Here is an 18,700-nt window from a genome sequence, read left to right on the forward strand (position 1 = left end):
GTGGTTGTTGTATTGTGGTGTTCTCAGATTGAAGGTTCTTCTATGGTCATTTGGTTAATAACTCTTCAGCAATGCTTAAGAAGGCTTCTGTTAATATAGCCTTCAGAGTAGACTGCAAAGCATGGTGTTTAATGGTAATTATTTATATTTATTTTCACCTAATGAGCTCAGAAGTCTGCCCTCACACAGACTCCTAAGTGTGAAGTAAGGGGTGCTAGGCAGTATCAGTATTTATTATTTTCATAGTGTAGACTATCTCATTCTTTGATCATCTCCAGAATATACCATCACATTCCTGCTGGAAGAATCTTCTTTCTTTGCTCAGAAAGGGCCCTGTTTCAAAGGACAGGAATTTTTTCTGGGATCCCCTGTTGGGAAATTAGGTGTTGAAATAAGAAGTAGGCCAGGAGAAAAGATGCTAGAGAAGATCCTTGACCCCTCTGTTCTCTCACCATTACTTCTTCCTCACCTAAAATTCTCCCTGATTTCTTCAATGCCCATCACTGGAAATCAGACTAAAACTAACAATAAATCACTGATCCATCCCCACTCTGACTAATTCATTGACTGACAGGCCAAGTGCTCCTTTTATCTTAAAGACAAATGGTCTCTGTGTAGTTACCAATGAATCATTCATCAAACAAATGGCCATCCAGACTGCTTCACAAGGAGGCAATGCTTCTAAAGTAGCAGTTGTGCCTTTTTCCAGAAGAAGTTGGTAGACAGTTGTTCAGAGATCTCCCACAGCTGTGTGTGAGTGCTGCTAGAGCAGGCCAAAGCCCTGTTTATCAGGCTGCCTTGGATAGTCCTCTGGTTTGACTTCCCTTCCGACAAAGGTACCCGGTGTTCTCTCTCCTTTTTCCCAGTGGAGCACCTTCCTCTACCACTCAGGGATCTGAGGCCTCCTAGAGCCAGAGGCACATGGAATAAGAACTATCTCAAGATTTTGTCATTAAAACATTGGGTAAATTACTCATATAATTTCATCTGAATTATCCATGTCTTTAACTCAATTGGAGGAATAACTTCAATGATATAAATTATTGGCTAAAGTTATTCTGGGTGAATAAAGATTGCTAAAAGTTTAGTATAATATATCTGACATATACAATTTGATTTTTTAAATCCTGTAGCAAGTAAATCTCATGATCTTCCCAGAAATGTATTGTACACGGAGATAAAGGGAACCAATGTGATTTTGGAAAGTCCAACCAGCTCCCAAAGGATTATGAGTGGTTATTAACAGAAAATTCCTGTGTGTCTGTAATGATTTATTTAAAAAATGATTAGTTATCTTTGCAGTCTTACTATATCATGGACAGATCCATGGTATCTGTAAAAAAAATGTGCTTAGAGATTAATATTTTTAAATTTATATTCTAGTGGGTAGATAAAATAAATGCCCTTTTCTCTAATATATTATGCTGACTACCACAGATTAGTAAAATTTACCTTCACGGAATATCAGCATTAGGATTTTCTTTTGTGATGGACTTTCTCAAATTTGAGCAAACAATAGGCTATTTTAAAAGCTTCTAACACTTATAAATGCAACTTAATTGTTTTGACAATTCCTCCCGGTGGAATGTTGTCAGTGGGGTTTCCCTAAAAATCATCAGCAATTCAAAATTGGTCACAGATAAGCCAAGGCAGAATAAATTAAAATGCTGGTTTCTTGTCACCTTGTGATATTCTTACAGTAAATGGGAAGCGTGGACCTCCCCCTCAACTATCCCTGGCTGATGGCTTTCCTTGGGAATACATTTTCCTAGAGAAATCCAAAGAACATTTGTTTCCTTGAAAGGATGTGTGCTTTTGCTGGGAAATGTTGATTTAGGAAGAAGATGAAAGAGGTGTGAGGAATTAGAAATGTCCTGGGTTTGAAGTAGGGGAAGGAGGTTGGCAGGAATTCATGTTTGTTGGGTCCTTTTTTGGCTAAGTGCTAAACATTTAACATAACTTTTAGTCTGTTAGATGAGAAAGTCATGGAAAAGCTAATTAATTTGCCTAAATTTACACTTTTTAGCAAACAGAAGATCTTGAAGTTAGGCTGGAACAACACGGTGAGTCTGCTGACAAGGATCTGTACTGGTTCTCAATAACATACAGAGCAGATTCCCTAGGGTTTTACTTCTATGGTGCAGGTAGATGAGCCTCATCTACCTTTGCTGATGTCTAATTCACAAAAGATTCCATCATCAGTACCATAATCAGAGAGAAAGGATCACATGCAAAGCCACTAGAAAAGGCAGCTATAGCTTTGGTTAGCACTCAAATGTTACTGAGTTACTATTCTTGTAACAGATATACCAAGCATTTCACATATAGCTTTTATTTGATCCACAATGAGCTTTAAAAAGGGCATTATTGTAGTTCCACTTTTAATATGAAGCCATTATGTCTGAGAGGGGATAAATAGTTATCATATAATACATGGAAGAGCCATGCTTATCTGTTCTTAAATATGACAGTAACATGTACTTGTGTCACATGAGAATTAAAAATAGTGATTATCTGAACATTTATTGAGTTTTTGGCTAAATAACTTCTCAAGTTAGTGTTTTATTTGTAACTTCACCCTCATTACCCCACTCAGCCTAGTTGCTTTTCATTGGTTGATTTATTGTCAGATGAAGCTCAGATTGGTCTAAACCAACAAGCCCCCACCTCTTTGCCCTGGTGATAGGTTTAAGATGGGCTTGTATGCAAATGAGAGATGATGACACATGAGGTATGGGGGTTGGGGCTGCTGGGAAAGAGAAACCTTGCCTTCTCCTTCAGGTGGATTTAGTAGGATGAGAACATGAGGGCTGGAGCTAGAGCTATTTTGTGATCAGAGAGTGACCCTAGAGCCAATAGTGTCCATCACCTGGAACATGAGATGGAAAAATGGAGCTGAACCTCAAGAGCTGGAGCAGACAGATGAACCTGTGCCCATTTGTTCCTGAATAAGTCTATATTTGAGCATGTCATTATCCAAAGGCCTGCAATTATATTGATGATGATTTCCTTCTCGTTTATGGCAACTTGAGTTTTCTAGTGTTTGCAAATGTACAAATCTTGGCATTTTGATTAAACTCAAAAAACACTAACCATAAAGGAAGTAATTAATAAAGCAGAATATGCTAAAGTGAAAACTTCTCATGGGATAAGCCATCAGACATTGGGAAACAAAGCATCAAAATAAAAAATAATCCTAACACAGAAAATTGATAGTATTCAGAATGTATAAAGAGTTTTTACAAATCAGAAGACAGTGACAAACACAAAGACATTGATAAAGGTTTAAGGAGAGGAGAATGCTAATGACACTTTGTATATGTCTATTAACTTATCACACTTTACCCCATGAATATGTACAATTATTATGTGTCAACTTTTAAAAATATATCAAAATTTAAACAATGACAAAAATACATTTATTTTTACAATAGAACCAATATGAATATACACAAAATTTTAAATTAATTTTTAATTGAAAAATAATTATATTACTTATGATGTACAATGTGATGTCTTGATGTAGGTATACATTGTAGAAAGATTAAATTAAGCTAATTAACATGTCCATTACTTTACCTACTTGTCAATTTTTTTTTTTTTTAGAAAAACATTTAAAATCTATTCTGCAATTTTGACATATACGGTACCTCTTGTTATTAAGTTGGGGCACCATGAGCGGAAGATCTCTAAAACTTTTCCTGCTGTTTCATTGGAAGTGCATGCCCTTTGATCAGTGTCTTCCTTTTCCTCGGTCCCCACTCCCTGAGACCTCCAGCAGTCACCATTATATTCTCTGCTTCTATGAGTATGATGATTTTGGATTCCACATATAAGTGACATCATGTAGTAGTTGTCTTTTTCTGGCTAGTTTGGCATGGGGTTGTAGCTCAGCAGTAGAGTGCTTGCCTACCATGAGTGAGGTTCTTGATTCAAATCCTGGTTCCACCAAAACAAACAAACAAACACTCTGCCTGATTAACTTCACTCAGCACAAAGTCCTCCAGATTCATCATCACTTTGCAAATGACGATTTTTTTTTCTTTTTCAAGGATGAGTAAATTTGCTTTATCCATTTATCCCTTAATAGATACCTAGACTGTTTCCACATTTCACTACTATGAATAATGCTGAAATGAACATGGGAATGCAGATATCTCTATAAGATAATGGTTTCATTTTTCTTAGATTTCTACCACAGTGAAATTGCTGGGTCATATTCTATTTATGGTTGCTTGGGGAACCTCCATACTATTTTGCATCATGGCAATATTAATTTACATTCCTATCAGAAGTGCAAAGGGGTTTCCTTTTGCCAACATCCTTGCCAAGACTTATCTCTTTTGTCTTTTTGAGACTAGCTATTCTAACAGGCTCATTGCAAAGTGGTGTCTCATTGTGGTTTTACTTTACATTTTCCTGGTTGTTGGTAATGTTAAGTACTTTTCATATACCTGCTGTCCTTTTGTGTGTCTTCTTTTGAGAAATATTTATTCATTCAGGTCCTTTGCCCATTTTTAGTGACACATTTGTTATTTGTTTTCTTGCTATTAAGCTGCTTGAATTTCTTGTATATGTTGGATAGTGATCTGGCCCCTCTTCAGATGTGTGGTTTCAAGTATTTTCTCCCATTTCATAGACTATCTTCTCACTTTGTTGATTATTTATGTGACTGTGCAGAAGCATTTTAGTTTGATGCAATTCCATTCACCTATTTTTGTTTTTATTGCCTGGGCTTTTGGGGTCATGCCAAAAGTATCATGAAGATTTTGTCTGTTTTCTTCTAGTGATTACCTTAGCATTTATTGAGTGTTTGGCCAGATAACTTACCAAATTAGTCTTATGTTTAAGTCTTCAATCTATTTTTAGTTGGTTCTTCTATGGGTCGAATTCCATTCTTCTCATGTGGATATGCAGTTTTCCCAACACCATATGTTGAAGAGACACTTCGGTCCCTTTTGTGTAAACTCTGTTCAGGTGTTTTAATGTGAATGTGCCTATCTGTGTTGATGTAGCTTTTATAATCATTAATGGTCCATTGTTGTAGAAGGAGAAAGTGGGAATTCCTTCTCCTTCCCCTTCTGCATTCCTCCTGATACAGGATATTGTTAGACAGAAGCTTGAAAAAAGTTGCCTTTCTTAGAATTATAGTGTTTTGGTTTCAACACTTACAGAATTTAAAGCTGATAGTCCTACTGTGCCCTCCCACCTTTCTCAGTAACTGAGGAATGGAACTCTATGCTCTCTGTGCTTTCATTGGTTTTGTAGAAATATAGTAGAAACATGGCAACTGAGGGTGTCTTCTGAGTAGACAGAAATGATTTCTCTAAATGAATAGACATTTGATCATCTCTGGTGGTTTCTTGCTGTATGTCACTCATAGTCTTTGTACCTCATGGAATTTGGTTGGGGTCAATAGTTGGATTAGGAGCGTAGTTACATTAAATTAAACTATCTCTAAAAAGGGTATTGTGTTATTTCTACCTGAGAATTAATTGTTTCTCGGACCAGTGGAGCAGGTAATCATATGGCAGCTTCTATAGAGGATGATAGTAATTCTTTCCCATTCCTGCCACCAAATTTTAATGTGGAGTCTGCTTACCTTTGAGTTACACATTGGTGCATTATAAATGTTATTTTAAAAAACCACAAATTTAAAAAGTGGTACTTTATTGCAATAAAAGAGAGAACCTCTATACATTAAGAATTCAACTTAAATTTTATAGTGATATTGACTGAGTTTTTTAACTTTTGTTTTCCACACTTGGTCTTTGCTCATTTTGATGTGAGATAATTCAGAAGGCAATAACATGATGCCTTTGTGACTCCTCAGTAGAGACTTTAGTGCATGAGTTTGCAGCATTGAAAATTGGATGTTTATGCAACTTAATTAACTGTCACCTCCCCTTATCTTCATGTAGTAAAATTAAATGAAATTTCTTCCTCAAATGATGAAATACAATATTTGTAATAGAAAAATTTTGAACATTCTTTTAATAAATATATAACAGCATACTAATTTCTTAACATTTGCCAATACTTACAACATATTTGTTATGAAGATTTTATAGTTTTCCAAAAGATATCTTTGATTTAAAAAGAAAAATAATTTAGGGGAAAAATCTGCTTTTTAAGTGTATCATTTATTAGTTCACAAAACATAGTTTTGTGATATGTGCTAGTTCACAAAACATAAACGTTAGGTGTTTTGTTTCTAAAAACTGATATCCTAACATGTATCATTCACACATGATATCCTAATGGTTTCACAGATTGAGCAAATTTGTAAGAGATGAAAAAAAAGGTTTATTTTGAGGCAGGGTCTCTCTATGAATCCAGGCTGGCCAGGAACTTGAAATCCTCCCACCTCAGCCTCCTGAGCATCGGGATTATAGGTGTTAGCCACTATGTCTGGCTAAGGGGTACAAAACTTTTTTTAAAAGGATCTTTGACATACTTTAGTTCAAGGCAAAAAGAATTCCAATAATGTTTTCTTATTTTATGGCAGTTTTAATGGTTCAAAATTGTTTTTGTTACGGGTTCATTTTTTAAATCTCACAGCTTTTATTAGTTTTGTCAAAACACAAAGAAGTTCACTAAAACGTTTTACATTTTAAGTAACATAGTTGAACATAATATGTTTTAGAAGTTCTGCAGTAATGAGATCGTAAGGAAGAGAAATGAAATAACTGATGAAAATATTTGAAAAGAAAAGGTACCTTATTTTCCGATGACATGATTATATAGCTATCAATCTGAGATATAGTGAAAATAACTTATAAAATAAATTAGAGTTTTGGAAGAGTTCTGAATATTGGTTGAAAATATTTATAAAAAGATTGATAGTTCTTTCTCTATACTAGTACTAGATATATGGAAGTTAAAATGAAAAATATTCCATCTAAAACAAAAAATGTGGGCTGGGGATATAACTCAGTAGTAGAACACTTGCCTAGCACACATAAGCCCCTGGGTTTGATCCCCTCATTGCCAAAACTATAAGAAACAAAAAAATTCATAAATAAATTCCAAAAGAAAAACAAATCTAAATGAAACTTCAGTAACATCCCATTAAATACTCAAACTCTGAACAAAAGGAATAATATATCATGTTATACATGGAAACGTTTAATTTCCTTATAATATCTAGCTTCCCCCAAATTAATATAAATATTTAATATATTCTATTAGAATCTTACAATATCAGTAAAATGTTGGCATAGAATTAGACAACCAGGTCAATTTTATAAAACAGGAAATTAGGATCTCAGTTTACATGAGAAGTTAATGCATGGCTAATGGGTTCTTTCAAGTCAGTAAGGAAGGGAAGGTTTGCTCTTAAAATGATGCTGAGATGATTAGTTATCTATCTAGGAAAGTATAAAGGTGAACTTGTCTCACACATATACAAAAATAAATCCCAGAAGAAATAATGACTTAAAAGTAAAACATGAGATAGAAATCATATAAGGCAGTCTTTGCAGATACAGGTTTATTTCAAGGATTAGAAAATCTAAGATTTTCTTAGAAAATCAGGAAAATAAAAAACCTTAGTGGAAAAGGTACACATGCATTATATCTGACAGATAAAGGACGAATTCTGAATATATGTGAAGTACAAAAATCATACAACTGATAGAAACATAGAAAGGAAATATGAATGAGCAATCTCTAGAAGAATAAATCCAAATAGCATGCATAAAAGATACTCGGATGGACTACTGTTCATGAAATTGGAAATTAAAGTGAAAGTGAATGATCACTTTAGTTTCAAAGAGAAAGTGTTTAAAAAGAACCAGTTCCAACCTGGTACACGTAGAGCACACCAGTTTACCCTAGAGGTGTAAATACATTGAAACGTCGCAGTATTTGTACATGCTGCTGCCTCAAGTACTTCACCTCCTTGTCTATTTCTCAGACCTTTCTGAGAGGTCATGGGTCACTGCAGTCACTTTCCAAGCTCTGCTCCCTTCACGTAGAGTGATGTCCAACACTGTAAATTCAGTAGCTTTTAGTATGTTCACTATGTTGTGCGACCATCACCACTATTTAATTCCAGAGTATTTCCATCATCCCAAATAAACCCTCTGCTGTCAGTGTCTATATTATTCAGGTTTTTCCAGTCAAACATTAACAAGCTATATATAGATACAGACACAATATAGATATGGATACAGAAACTAGTGGTTCACCAGGAATTGCCTCCTACATTTACAGAGGGTGAGAAGTCCCCCAACAAGTCCTCAGCAGTGTGGAGACTGTGATGCTGGTGCATAGCTCAGTCTAAGTCTGAAAACCTGAGTACCAGGGGAGCTGATGATGTAACTGTCAGGATGAGGCACACGCTGAGAACTTTGTGGGGAGAGGACAGTGGCTTAAGTCCTGGGGACCCACGGCTGGAAAGCCTGGAGATCTGAGGCCTCAGGAGGCAGGAGGGGGTGTCAGCTCCTTTACTTTTCTTTCCCTTTCTTTCTTTCCTTTTTCTTTTGTGTGTGTGTGTGATACTGGGGATTGAACCCAGAGCCTCATACATGCTAGGCAAACACTCAGCCACTGAGCTGGGGACCAACTGGGTCCCCAGCCATTTAGTGTTTGCCCACACTGAGGGCAGACTTTCCCCTCTCAGCTCACCAGCTCACATGCCAATCTCCATTGGAAACACCCTCACAGACACCTAGAAATAAAGCTTTGCCTGTTTTTTCCATATTCCTTAATCCAGACAAGTTGATATCTAAAATCCACCATTTCACAGTACCTTCTGTTCTTCCAGCTTACCCTCCTGGAAACCACCAAAATGTTTGTCTCTATAGATTTGCCTATCCTGGATATTTTACATAAGTGGGTCATATAATATGCAGCCTTCTGTGTTTAGTTTCTTTTACTTAGGGTATTTCCAGGATTTGTCCATACTGTAGTGTGCGTTAAGTTCAATCTTTGAGAGTAGAATTGTATTGTGTGAATAACCCCACAGATAACTTGTTTATTCTATTTTGATGAAATTTTCTGGGTTTTGTTCATTTTATGGCTAAATGATGTTTCATTGTATGTATAGAACTTGTCTATCTGTTCACCAGTTGGTGAACATTTGGGTTATTACAACATTTTGGATGTTATAAACAATGTTTTATGAGCATTTGTGTGAAATTTTTTGTGAACATATGATTTTGGTTCTCTTCGTTATATACTTAGGACTGGAATTTCTGGGTCATTCAGTAAACTTTTAAGTTTTTGAAAAACTACATTTTATCCCCACACAGCAAAACATGAGGGGTCCAATTTCTCCAATCACCAGCTACACTTTAGTTTTGAATTACAGCCTTATACTACTTTTCTTTTTTACTGTTAGGTTCCAAAAGTTTCTTATGCATTCTGGATATTAGATCCTTATACAATATATGGTTTGCAAATATTTTCAAGATAATTTCTTGAAGTATCTTTTGATGAATAGAGGTCTTTAATTTTGACAGAATCAAATCAATCATTAATTTTTAAAAGGAAGGAAATAATGAGGAAAACCCTCTTATATTTAGCTTCATGTTAGCATTCCTGTTTTCTTCATGTGTATGAAGAGAACATTTTTCTTCACCTTTGAGATGTTTTCTGAGATATTTTTTATCGTGCAGGTGTGCTGGTGATGCCTCCCTTCAGTTTTGTTTATCTCAGAGCAAAGAATATGAGATAAGCTTTGCTTTTAGAATTCTCCATTCTTTATTGTCCACTTGTTATCATAGGCATATTTTAATATTATTATCAAAGCATTAAAAAGAGAAAATTGCATTCAATTGCAACAAGAGTTGAAAATACTAGCATGTTACTCATTACAAAGAAAAGAGATAACAAACTTTTATGATGGATCTCTTCATTTTTCCATACTAGAGAGTTTATCGTTTCTGTGCACTAAATATTAGCTATTTCCCAACACCTACTAATTGAAATTCTCTTTTTCTTTCTTTTTGAATTTTTTTATTGTTGTGCTGGGTGCAGGCATTGTAGCATTTACAAAGGTTCTTACAATGTATCAAATATATCATACTTAAATTCCCCCCCTCCACTTCTATCCTTCTCCCCTCCCCTGATTCCTGGAACAGTTTCAACAGGTGTCATTCATGCATTTACATACATGTATATACAATATTTGCACCATATTCATCCTCTTACCCCTTTCCCTGCCACCTCCCCCTCTCCTACTGGTGCCAACTTCCCCCCACCCTGGCAGAACCTGTTCAGCCTTCCTGTTCTCTGATTGTGTAGAAAAAAAAACCATAAAAGATAAAATGAGAAACATGACATTTTGGTAGTTTGAGATAAAGATAGCTACACAAGGAGTTCCTTGTGTTGTTCCTGTGCGTATGTGTATTACAGCTCCATTGCTTCACCTCTTCCAGTCCTCTTCTCTCCTCCCTAGTCCACTTCCCCTGGTGGTCCCAATCAGTTTAAGATTTCTATATTCATTCCTGTACAGTAAGCACATCAACCACATTCAAGTTTTTAACTTCCTTCCCTTGCCCTATCCCTCCCTTTCATGGCCTCCCCTTAGTGTGAGCCATGTCCCTTAATATTGCCGTATTTGTTTTAGGTCTATAATCCGTTTATGAGGGAGAACATGCTATTTTTGGCCTTCTGAGCCTGGCTAACATCACTTAAGATGATGTTCTCCAATTCCATCCATTTACCTGTGAATGACAAAATTTCATTCTTCTTCATGGCTGAGTAAAATTCCATTGTGTATAAATACCACATTTTCTTAACCCATTCGTCAGAAGTGGGGCATCTTGGCTGTTTCCATAGCTTGGCTATTGTGAATAGTGCTGTAATAAACATAGGTGTGCAGGTGTCTACATTGAAACCTGACTCATATTCCTTCAGGTATATTGCTGGATTGTATGGCAGATAAACTATTTCTAGTTTACTAAGGAGCCTCCCACCAGCAGTGCGTGAGGGTTCCTTTTTTTGTGCCCTTCCCAACACTTGTTGGTGGTGTTTTTGTTGATGGCTATTTTAACAGGAGTGAGGTGGAACCTTTGTGTGGTTTTGATTTGCATTTCCTTTATGGCCAGAGATGGTGAGCATTTTTTCATGTGTTTTTTGCTATTTGGACTTCTTCCTTTGAAAAGGCTCTGTTCCATTCATTTGCCCATTTCTTCATTGGGTCATTGATTTGTGGGGAGTTTAGTTTTTGAGCTCCCTGTGTATGGTTATCAGTCCCTTGTCTGATTTATAACTAGCAAAGATTTTCTTCCATTCTGTGGGTGGTCTCTTCAATTTAGAGACCACTTCTTTTGTTGTGCAGAAGCGCTTTAATTTCATATAGTTCAATGTGTCGATTATTTCTCTTAGTTACTCGCCACGTGAGGATGTCCTTGCCTGTGTCTATTGCACCCACTATATTCCCAATACTAGCTTCAACATTAGAGGTCTGATATTGTGGTCTTTAATCTATTTTGAGTTATACCAGTACAGGGTGAGAGGCATGGATCTAGTTTCAGTTTTCTGCAGGCAGAAAACCACTTTTCCCAGCAACATTTGTTGAAGAGGCAGTCTTTTCTCCATTGCATGTCTTTATCACCTTTGAAAAAAATTAGGTGGGCAAAGCTGTGTGGATTCATATCTGGGTCCTCTACTCTGTTCCACTGGTCTTCATATCTATTTTTGTGCCAGTGCCATGCTGTTTTTATTGTTATGGCTCTGTAATATAGTTTGAAGTTGGGTATTGTGACACCTCCAGCATTGCTGTTTTTGCTTAGTATTGCCTTTTGTGTTTCCAAATGAACTTTAGGGTAAATTTTCCAATCTCTGTGATGAATTCGTTGGGATTTTGATGGGGATTGCGTTGAACATGTAGATTGCTTTTTTTTTTTTTTTTGTGGTACTGGGGCATGAACTTAAGGCCTGTATCTTGAGCCACTCTGCCAGCCCTTTTTTGTGATGGGATTTTTCAAGATAGGGTCTCATGAACTATTTACCCTGGCTGGCTTTGAACCATGGTCCTCCTGATCTCTGCCTCCTGGGTAGCTAGGATTATAGGTGGGAGCCACCGGTGCTCAGCATGTAGATTGCTTTTGGTAGTGTAGCCATTTTTAAGATGTTGATTCTGTCAATCTGTGATCATGGGAGATCTTTCCATCTTCTGTAATCTTCTTTGATTTCTTTCTTCAGTGGTTTGTAGTTTTCCTTGTAGAGGTCATTTACATCCTTTGTTAAGGTTATTTCTAGATAGTTGATTTTTTTTGAAGCTATAGTAAATGGTATTGTTTTCCTATATTCTTTCTCAATCTGTTTGTTGTTGGTGTATAGAAAGGCTACTGATTTTTGTAAGTTAATTTTGCATCCTGCTACCTTGCTGAAGCTATTTTTGGTGTTCAGGAGTTTTTTGGTGTAGTTTTTCAGGTCTCTTATGTTTAAGATCATGTCTTCAGTGAACAGGGATAGTTTGACTTTTTCTTTACCTATTTGTATTCCTTATATTTCTTCTTCTTGCCTTATTGCTCTGGGTAGGAATTCCAAGACTAGGTTGAATAGGAGTGGGAAGACTTTGTATCCTTGTCTCCTTCTGACTTTAGGGGAAATTGTTTCAATTTTTACCCAATAAGTATGATGTTGGCTATAGGTTTTTCATATGTAGCCTTTACAATGTTGAGGTACATTTCTTCTATTTCTAGTTTCATCAGAACTTTTATCATGAAATGGTGTTGAATTTTATAGAAGGCCTTTTTTGCATCTATTGTGAGAATCAGTTGTTTTTTGTCTTTGCTTCTATTAATGTGCTGTATTACATTTAATGATTTGCAAATGTTGAACCATCCCTGTATAACTGGAATGAAGCTGACTTGGTCATGGTGAATGATCTTTCTGATATATTGTTGGATTTGGGTTGCCATTGTTTTATTGAGGATTTTTGCATCAGTGCTCTTTAAGAAGATTGGCCTGTAGTTCTCTTTTTTGGATGTGTCTTTGTCCAATTTTTAGATGAGTATAATACTGGCTTCATAGAATGAATTAGGCTGTGTTCCTTCCCTTTCTATTTTGTGGAAAAGTTTAAGGAGGGTTGGCATTAGTTCTTCTTTAAAGGTCTGGTAGAGTTCAGCAGAGAATCCATCAGGTTCTGGACTTTTCTTTTTTGGGAGACTCTTTATTGCTGCTTCAATTTCATTTTGTGTTATAGATCTATTTAGGTGACTAATATCCTCTTGGTTCAGTTTTGGATGGTCATATGTATCTAGAAATTTGTCCATTGTTTTTTTAGATTTTCAATTTATTTGAATATAGGTTCAAAAACTAGTCCCTGATGATTCCCTGGATGTCCTTTGTGTTTGTTGTTATTCCACCTTTTTCATTTCTAATGTTACTAATTTGTGTCTTTTCCCTCCTCATTTTAGTCAGATTTGCCAGGGGCTTGTCAATCTTGATTATTTTTTCAAAGAACTAGTTTTTTGTTTTGTTGATTCTTAGTATGGAATTTTGGGGCTCTGTTTCATTGATTTTGGCCCCTATTTTTATTATTTCCCTCCTTCTGCTTGTTTTGGGTTTAGCTTGTTCTTGTTTTTCTAGGAGTTTGAGATGTAGCATTAGGTCATTTATTTGAGATCTTTCTGTGTTTTTAATATATGCACTCATGGCTATAAACTTTCCTCTTAGGACTGTCTTTGCTGTGTCCCATAGGTTCTGATAGGTTCTGTTTTCATTTTTATTAAATGCCAGGAACTTTTTGATTTCTTCCCTTATTTCTTCTATGACCCACCAATCATTGAGAAATGTGTTGTTCAGTCTCCAATTGTTTGTATATTTTCTGCTGCTGTTTTTGTAGTATCATTGCATTGTGATCAGATAAACTGCAGAGGGTTATTTCAATTTTCTTCTATTTGTTGAGACTTACTTTGAGCCCAAAGATACAATCTTTTTTGGAAGAAGTTCCACGGGCTGCTGTGAAGAATGTATATGGTGCTGTTGCAGGATGGAATACTCTGTAGGCATCTGTCACTTCCATTAGATCTGTGGTGTCATTTAGTTCTAGGATTTCTTTATTGACTGTTTTGTCTTAATAACCTATCTGTTGCTGATGGAGGGGTGTTAAAGTCTCTCACTACCACTGTGTTTGGGGTCCATGTGTGGTTTTAAGTCCTTTAGTGCATGTTTAATAAAGTTGGGTGCACTGACATTGGGTGCATATAAGTTGATAATTGTATTTCCTATTGATGAATTGCTCCTTTTGGTTTAGTATGATGTGATCTAGTGATCTTCTTTGTCTCTTTTGACTAATTTAAGTTTGAAATCCACTTCATCTGATATAAGAATTGCTACTTCTGCCTGTTTTCAGGGGCCTTTGGATTGGTAAATTGTCTTCTAGTCTTTCACTCTAAGCCAGTGTTTGTTTCTGTCAATAGGTGGGTCTTTTGCAAAGAACAGTCAGGTCTTCCTTTTGAATCTAGTTTGCCAAATGGTGTCTTTTGATGGGGGGGTTGAGTATAGTACATTGACATTCAGTGCTAGTATTGAGAGATATATGGTGATTCCTGCCATTTAGTTGTTTTTGTTGTTTAAGGATTTGAGTGTATGCAGCTCACTCTTTGACTGGTTGTCTAATCTTCTCATGAGGTTTAATACTTCCTGTCCTTTTGTGGTTATGTTTGTTTTCATCTTTTGGGTATAGGTAGTGGTGGCTTGGTGATCATATAGTTATTTTAGTTTCTGATTATTGTGGAAGACTTTTATTCCTCCATCTATTTTGAATGATAGTTTTGCTGGACAGAATATCCTAGGACTGAAATTATTTTCTTTCAGTGCTTGAAATACCTCACTCCATGCTTTTCTTAGTTTTAAGGTTTCAGATTATTTGTTTACCTTTACATATTATTTGTTTTTTCTTTCTCACAGGCTTCAATATTCTTTCTCTGTTCTCTGTGCTAGTTGTTTTAATGATAATATGCTGTGGAGAGGTACTATTTTGGTTAAGTCTGTTTGGTGCCCTGGAGACTTCCTGTACTTGAATGGCTAACTCTTTTTCAAGATTTGGGAAATTTTCTGCTATTATTTTGTTGACTATATTACATAGCTCTTTGGTTTGCACCTCTCTTCCTTCTTTGATGCCCATTATTCGCAGGTTTGGGTTTGGTCTTTTGATGGAGTCACTGAATTCTTGAGTATTCCTTTTGCAGTTTTTGAATCTAAGAGTTCTTCTGTTTTTTCTTTAATATTTATTTTGTCTTCAAGTCCTGAGATTCTGTCTTCCACTTGTTCTAGTCTGATAGAGTGGCTTTCCTCTGTATTTTTTATTTGATTTAAGCAATTTAGGAAACTTTTATTTCCAGGGTTCTGTTTGATTCTTTTTTCTGAAGTTTTCTGTATCTTTGTTAAATTCCTCTTTCATATCTTGTGTTGTCTTCTTTATTCCATATATCTCTTTTTTTTTTAATCATCTCATTTGTTGCACGTTGAAGTTTGCTGAAGTCCTTTCTGAGCTCATTTAGTTGTTTCTATGTCTTCTTAAGTTTTTTATTTGTGGTGTCTTGATGTTGTTTGAGTTCATCCTGTAACCATGTCTTGTAGCTCTTTAATCATGTCTTATAGCTTCTCCATGACACTCTCAATGATTTCATTCATAATTTCCTCTTTGAGAGTTTTTTTATGAATGTCATTTGGCTCATTGATCATAATTAGCACCATTCTGTTGGGGTCAGGAACTGGGTATTCATTTTCTTCATTTACCACTAAATCCCTATTGAAGTGCTGGTCTTTTTGGAGGTAGAATTTCCTGGCCTTCTTCTTTCTCCCATGCTTCTGTGATGTGCTGTGCACCTATGTTGTTGAGTGGTTAATTGGGGATTTTATTCACCTGTTATCTGTAATTATATATATATATATAATTATATATATACATATATATATATGTATGAATAATCAGTTCAATAACTGTTCTGGACTCTTTCCTCTGATTTCAGGTTGAGGTGGTGATGCTTTTATTTTTTGTAGGGGCTTTGGCCAAGACAGTCCCTTCTTAAGGTTGCTATACTGGTTTGCATGGCAATGAGTGTTGCTCTTTCCTATCAGACAGCTTTGGAGATCTCAGCTCTGGGTGTTTGAGCCCAGGCTTCCTTAGTTGAGTGGGCCCTCTGAAGCAGGTGGTTTCTCAGATGTGGTCCTGTGAGGGGTTGGTAAATGAGCAGTTGCCAGCCTCTTCTGCTCACAGGGAAAGCCTGTGAGTTAGAGATACCTTTTCTTTTGGTGAGACTGTCATTTTCAGCTTGCTCCCAGTTTCTCTAAGGCAGTGCAGTGCCTGGCTTTCCCCACAGGGGCTGCTAAGTTGCTCCACCCCTGCATGGGCTATCTCAGTTCCATATTCTACACCTTCCTCCCATGCAGAAGGGAAATATTCCCTCCATGTATTTGGCCACCAGTTTCATCCAGAGGAGTTGCAATCAGCTCCCCAGCTGTGTTAGAATATGTGGTTCCCTCCCAAACAGTGTGTTGTGTCCTTGATTGAGAATGGATCAGCTACAAATTTTTATGAAAGTGTATCACAATATGTCTGTCTTCAATCATGCATAAAAATCAAAACCTTTATATGGAAAAGAAGGTAGACTTTTTAAAAGTATATGGGTGACAAATGCAATGATGATGCAATGATGAATGAGGTGATAGTGATACATTTGCACAAAACATTATGGTTTACAAACTGCTTATATGAACATTGCCTTATTCTTGATCCCTCATTTATCTCACAGGTAAGCAAATTCATCATTGTGTTTCCATTTTAGATGTATGTAATCTTAGATTTAGGAAATCTTCAATGATTTAATCAAGGTTATTCTTCATCAATAATTAATACAAGACTTAAAATTATGTATTCTGATTCCATGCCCAGAGCTGCTATGCTATACTTAAAACACTAACAAATAAATTATCAACTATTATGGGGGATGGGAGAGCATGCTCTCTACTTCACAATAAATTCTATTGCCTCTAAATTGTCCTCACAGATGAGTTACCTGTATTTATTAAATTTACTTTAAAAAACTGCTTCTTTTTTTCATCACCTATATGAACACACATCACTTGGGAAATGCTAGCTGTTCACTTAAGACTAAAGAAAGAGGAAAAAAATCTAGTTTAACATTTTCAACATGTAATATAATCAATAAATGAGGAAGGTTGTGTTCTCCCTAAAGAGGACAATAATGACTCAAGAAGTCACCATCTCCATTATTGTATTTCTCCTGGTGTGATGCTTAGTAGTCTTATCTGATCGCTCTAACTCTAGTCTTGCATCCTAGTCAGTCTTCCATCTTGCCACCGGATCCTGTATCCTCCTAAATGTGATTAGATTGGTGTCATGTTATAAATGGCCATTGATTTCCATTTACATATAAAATAAAATACAAAGTCTATAGCTTATTTTAGAAAGCTTAAAGTAACCTGCTTCTCCAGGCTTTGATTCTTCCAGGGTAAGAATTACTCAGAGCCAATTTTTTTTTTTTTTACACTTTTTACAAATTATTGGGCTGGGTGGGAGTACATTGTGGCATTTACAAAAGTTCTTACAATATATGGAATATATCATACTTGCATTCACCCTCTCCATTATTCTCCTTCATCTTCCTCCTCCCTCAGTCCTGAAATAGTTTCACCAGATATAATTCACATTTACATACTTGTGCACACAGTATTTGTACCATATTCACCCACTTACAGCCTTTCCTCACACTCCCCTCCCCGACTGGTACCAAATTCCCCAAGCAGAACCTGTTCCACCCTCCTGTTCTCCAATTTTGTGTAAGAAAAGAAAAAGAAGAGAAAAAAATGACATTTTTTGGTTGTTTAAGATAGCTATGTAGGGAGTTTCCTTGTGGCACTTCCATGTTTATATGTATTATGGCTCCATTTGTTTCATCTTCTCTATTTTACTTCTTTCTACCTTAGTTCCTTTCTTATGGTGTTTTCAACCATTTTAAGAATTCTATATCATTCTTGTATAGAGAGTACATCAATCATTTTCACATTCTTAACTTTCTTCTTTTACCCTCCCCTTCTTGTACGTGACCTGCCCTTAGTGTGACCTGTTTTTCATAGAATTGCTGCATTTGTATTAGGTCTATATTCCACATACAAGAAGGTCTATATTGACCTTCTGCACCAAATAACCTCTCTTAAGATGATGTTCTCCAATTCTATCCATGTACTTGCAAATAACAAAATTTAATTCTTCTTTGTGGCTGAAGAAAATTCCATTGTATAGAAATACCACATTTTCTTGATCCATTCATCAGTAGTGGAGTATCTTGGCTGTTTCCATAACTTGGCTATTGTGAATAATGCTGCAATAAACATGGGTGTGCAGGTGCCTTTGTGGTAGGAATTACATTCCTTTGGGTATATCCCTAGGAGTGGAATTGCTGGATCATATGGCAGTTCTATTTGTAGTTTCTTGAGGTGCCTCCATACTGTTTTCCATAGTGGTTGTAGTAATTTACATTTCCACCATCAGTGTGTGAGGCTCCTCTTTCCCCCACATCCTTGCCAACATTTGTTGTTGATGTTCCTGATGATAGTCATTCTAACAGGAGTGAGGTGGAATCTTAATGTGGTTTTGATTTGCATTTTCTTTACAGTCAGGGATGTTGAACATTTCTTTATTTGATTTTTGGTCATTTGGACTTCTTCCATTGAAAAAGCTCTGTTCAGTTCATTTGCCCATTTCTTCATTGGG

The sequence above is a fragment of the Castor canadensis genome, chromosome 5, assembly GCF_047511655.1.
Source record: "Castor canadensis chromosome 5, mCasCan1.hap1v2, whole genome shotgun sequence".
NCBI classification, from domain to species: Eukaryota; Metazoa; Chordata; class Mammalia; order Rodentia; family Castoridae; genus Castor; species Castor canadensis.